Source organism: Tupaia chinensis, unplaced genomic scaffold (assembly GCF_000334495.1).
Source record: "Tupaia chinensis unplaced genomic scaffold, TupChi_1.0 Scaffold000531_1, whole genome shotgun sequence".
Classification (NCBI taxonomy): Eukaryota; Metazoa; Chordata; class Mammalia; order Scandentia; family Tupaiidae; genus Tupaia; species Tupaia belangeri.
The window spans coordinates 1,007,402-1,011,996 of record NW_006160044.1 but is presented as its reverse complement, the minus strand read 5'-3'; the positions used below and the strand labels follow the sequence as shown (position 1 = coordinate 1,011,996).

General features: G+C 55.0%; 1 protein-coding gene across 1 annotated transcript in view; it reads right to left on the bottom strand.

Moving 5' to 3' along the window:
* RSPH14 (radial spoke head 14 homolog) overlaps positions 1-4,595 on the bottom strand; it is a 104,740-nt gene that overhangs the window by 7,052 nt on the left and 93,093 nt on the right. The gene's annotated exons all lie outside the window — the stretch shown is intronic.

Below are 4,595 nucleotides of genomic sequence, written 5' to 3'. Positions count from 1 at the left end.
CGCAATCCCTTCTCCTCCATTCTCCTCTCGGGATCTTGTGCATGCACGCACACGCGCCCGGCGTGAGTTTTAAGCCACCGGGTCCGGGACGTGAACCGCGGTCGACTACATGGGAGTCCAGCGACATAGCCATTACGCTAACTGCTGGTTCCCATAGCCAAGAGGGTCTTGAAGGGTCTCCACAGCTGGGGCGCAGGTACTGGGAGGGACACAGTGAGGCAAGACTCCCGGGGAGTGATTGCAGTGGCTGTTCAGAGAACCCAGAACCCCAACATGGCATCCCGAGGGGTCCCCGGAAGCCCTTGAGATGAGGAGCACAGGGCTAGTGAGCACAGTGCCCAAGAGGGCAGCTCTCCGCGAGGGCTCCGGCCACCTGCCACTGCTGCCCCGCAGCGCAGCCGGCCCTCTCCCCGCCTCCCTGGAAGCCATCTATAGCCCCGGGAGAGGTGACCGCCAGCAAACACCTCTCTCTCCGCCCTCCCCAGCTGAACCTCTAATTTACTCTAGAGAGACAAATAAACAGGTTAATTAGCCTAAAGGTCTCTGAGTGCCAATTAGCACCAGGGATTTCCTCTTTGAAGACGTCACCCCAGCCTTCCTCCCTCACTCCCTGAAGATATCAAATGGCAGGTACCAGGGTGAGGAGGTGGAGAGGCAGGGCAGGATAGCAAATGGCCCTCACTCCCCGCTCCCCATGTCCCCCACCAGCGCCCACGCCAGCCGCTCACTGGGGTGTCGAGTGGAGCAGTGATCTCGGCCCAAGTGTTCTCAGGGCACTCGGGACACAGGAAAATCGGTTTCTTGTTGCTTCAAGCGAGTTGGACTTTGTTTTTGTTTGTTTTGTTTTCTGGGGTTTTTTTTTTTTGTGATAGGGCGCGTGTACTCCCGGAGAGGAGAGAGACAGAGAGAGGGAAAGTGAGAAATTGTCCCCTGGGGGGATGGTCACACCACAATCCCTTCTCCTCCACTGTCCTCTTGAGATTTCAAACACACACACACACACACACACACACACACACACACACACGTGCCCAGTGTGAGTTTCAAGCCTCCGGGTCCAGGACTTGAACCATGCTGCTGGCCATGTGGGATCTTAGTGTCTTAACCACCATGCCACTAGCTGGCCCCAAGTTGGGTTTTTTAAGATTTAATACACACAGCTTTCAAAAAAAAAGCCTGGGCTTGACTCCTAAATGTATCATTTCTCTGTGTGACCTTAGATGAGTGACTTAACCTCTCTGAGCCCGGTTCCCGCAGCAGTGCAGTGTGCCTACGCAGTGGAGGGTAGTGTAATACCAGCGGGGTCATGGCGGGGATGTTTTCTGTGAGCTGCGGATTTCCACATCCACGTAAGAGATGCTCATGTGAGCCGAGAATGTCCAGGTCTGGTGTGGCATAGTCTCCTGAATCCTACCAGCCCTGAGTCCCAGCTCCCAGCACAGGCCTGCTGGGGTGAGAAAGGACTTGAGGATGAAAACTACACAGGTCGGGCCCTGCAGATCTCAGGGTTCCCCCCGGGCCGCTTCTCTAGGTTCCTGCTAGAACTCTCACCCTCAACCCTCCACGTTGGCTGGGCGCTGCCGGGCCACATATCTGGCCTTCTGCGCTCTCTCTCTGCTTCCCCCTCGGGCACCTACCTGCACCTCCCTGTCTGCGCCGGGCCTTGCGTCTCACCCAGCCCATGACCTGGGCAGACTTCCCAGCTTACAGCTCTTGACCTTCCCAGAATTCTGCTAGCAGATGGAGGGGAAAGGTCCAGGGGTGGGTGAGGAAGTTGTGAGCCCTGGAACTGGGGCTGGATTGTGGTCTCACTTGCACCTGGATCTGAGCTTCCTAGGAAATCCCAGGGACAGATGTCGCTGCTAGAGCTACCAGGAACTGCTGCCTGAGCTGAGCCAGCCCTATCCTAGAGAACAACAGCGGGAGGGAGTTGAGGTCACTGAAGTTGGAATATTGGAGGTGACCGCCTCTGTTGTCCCCCTCTCCTGAGTCAGAAAAACAAGGTCCCGAGAGGTAACTCGAATGCCCAAGGTTACACAGCAGATGGAGGCAAAGCCATGGCCCTCAGCGCCATCGGTTCTGTGGGCCAGGCTTCTGCTCCTAGAAATGCCCAGCAATGGCGCCCGGGTTCATTTGGAGACAGAGGGAGGAGATTAAAAATAAAACGCGTGCCGGGTGTGTCTTACTGCTCGTTCACTTTGCTTCTTTTTAGCTAAAAGGAGAGTGGCGGGCCTGGCTATTTATAACTAACCCAGATCTGCAATGGCTTGTTCAACTGGGGGTGGGGCACACGGACCCCAACGAACCAAACCAGAGACCCACCCAGCTGCACCTCAGCCTGAGATGCAGTGAGGGGTGGGGCAGGGCAGGTGTGGCCTGGAGGAGAGCCAGGCAGGACAGGGTATCATCCATGCAGGCCAGGCCCGGGCCATCGGTGGTCTAGTGGTAAGCGAGACTCTCCCACCCACTAGGAAGTGGAAGGACCCATGGGAGAGCCATTAGCAGACAGGTCTTACACAGTGGGTTGGCAGGTATGTAGACAAGGGATTCTAAGGTCCTAGATGTTCTAGAAGTACATTGATTATAGAAAGGGAGGCCAGGCAGGACCAGCAGTTGGCGTAATGGCTACGTCGCTGGACTCCCATGTAGTCGACCGCGGTTCGTGACCCGGACCCGGTGGCTTAAACTCAGGCCGGGCACGTGTGCATGCGTGCCCAAGATCCCGAGAGGAGAATGGAGGAGAAGGGATTGAGGCATGGCCATCCCCCATGGGGGGGTGTTTTTCACTTTCTGTCTCTCTGTCTCTCTCTCTCTCTCTCTGTCTTTCTGGTGAGCACACGCACCCTACAGCAAAAACCTCTCAAAAAAAAAAATAAATTTTTTTAAAAAATAAAAAGAAACCAAAAGAAGCCAGGGAAAACAGGCTCTACAGAGATGGAGGAAAAGTCCCAATGGGCAGACGGACAAAGCTGTGTGTTTGGGGTGGGGGTCTGGGTACCACGTTGCTGGCCTGGCTGGTGTGTTGGAGCCTGGACTGGGTTGTCAGTTGATGAGCCAAAAAGATCCACTGGGGGTGGGGGGCAGCAGATGGTGTAACAGTTATGTTGCTGGACTCCTACATGGCCAGTGTAGGAGTGGTTCGAGTCCCAGATCCAGTGGCTTACAACTCACTCTGGACATGCATGCATATGTGCCAAGATCCGGGGAGGAGAAAGGATTGTGCATGGCTCTCCCCTCTGCGGGGGGTGATCTCTCACTTTCCCTTTCAATGTCTCTGTCTCTCTCCACAAGAACACACTCCCTAAGGTAAAAACCTCTAAAAATATATAAATAAACAAAATAAGGTCACTGGGATTGAGGAGTCATGGATGCCCATGGTATGGAGCCACCTGGAGGGGGAGAGGGCGACACCACCCCAGGGGGCCATTCCTTGGCCAGTGTCCCTGCTGAGTTGGGGTATTGCCAGGCTCTGTCCCCAAGGCCCCCTTCCTCTTGCTATAGCAGTTGTCTCTCCATCTTAGCCTCCTGGCCACTGAGGACAGAGCAACGGTCCCCAGGTTTTGTCCTTACCTCCTCACCTGGGAACTCTGTACCCACATCTGGCACCCTGGGCCCACCATGCCTCAGAGACCCACCTGTCCAGCTTGAGCCTTGCGTGGGCCCTCCCTGAACTCTGGGCACATTGACGCTCCCCGTGCCTGCTTTTGCTCCTGGGGACCTTCTCTATCCTCAGCTTACTGGGCCTTGCAGTAAGCATGCCCCACAGCGAAACTGCTCTGCAGCTCTGAGATCTTCTAGGCCTTGGGTCTTGGCCACCTCTCCAAACGCACCTCCGTCTTTCTGACAAGTGCCATCCCTTCTTCCAGTGACTTCACTCACAACGGACCCCTCCTCGGTCCCCGCTCTGGCTCCCCTCATCTCCCTGGGCCACACGTACCCTAGTAACTGCCCAGTCGCTATCCCAACACTCGGTCTCCCCATGCTCCCACGGCCAGGCCCTACAGTGAACTTGGCCTTGTGGACTGACTTCTCTGCTCTTTCTTATTTTCTCTGGACCAAGTAGTTGATATTTCTGTTACTTGATTATACCCCGTAGGATAACTCACATTGTCTGGGAACCATGCCTACTGTAAATAAATATGGAACAGAAGCTTGCCATCCTCCTTCTCACATGTAAAAGGCTAATTTCGGCCCAGCCACAGTGGTGCATACGTAGCGGCACTGCTTGGGAGGCTGGAAGGCCGAGGTTCAGTTCCCAGGTCAACCTGTACACACCAGGCCAGTTACAGAACTTGCGACCCAAGGTGGAGACAGGAGGACTATGACATCGAGAGGCCCTATCGGAAGTACCTCTTTCTCTCGCTTTCTTTTTTTTTCTATTTTTAAAATTCTTCAGTGGTGGGACCAGCAGATGGTGTAATAGTTACATTGCTGGACTCCCACATGGTCGATTGCGGTTCGAGTCCTGGATCCAGAGGCTTGAAACATGCTGAGCACATGTGCGTGCATGCCCAAAATCCCAAGAGAATGGAGGAGAAGGGATTGTAGTGTGGCCATCCCCCTGGGGGGTGATTTCTCACTTTCTGTCTCTCTGT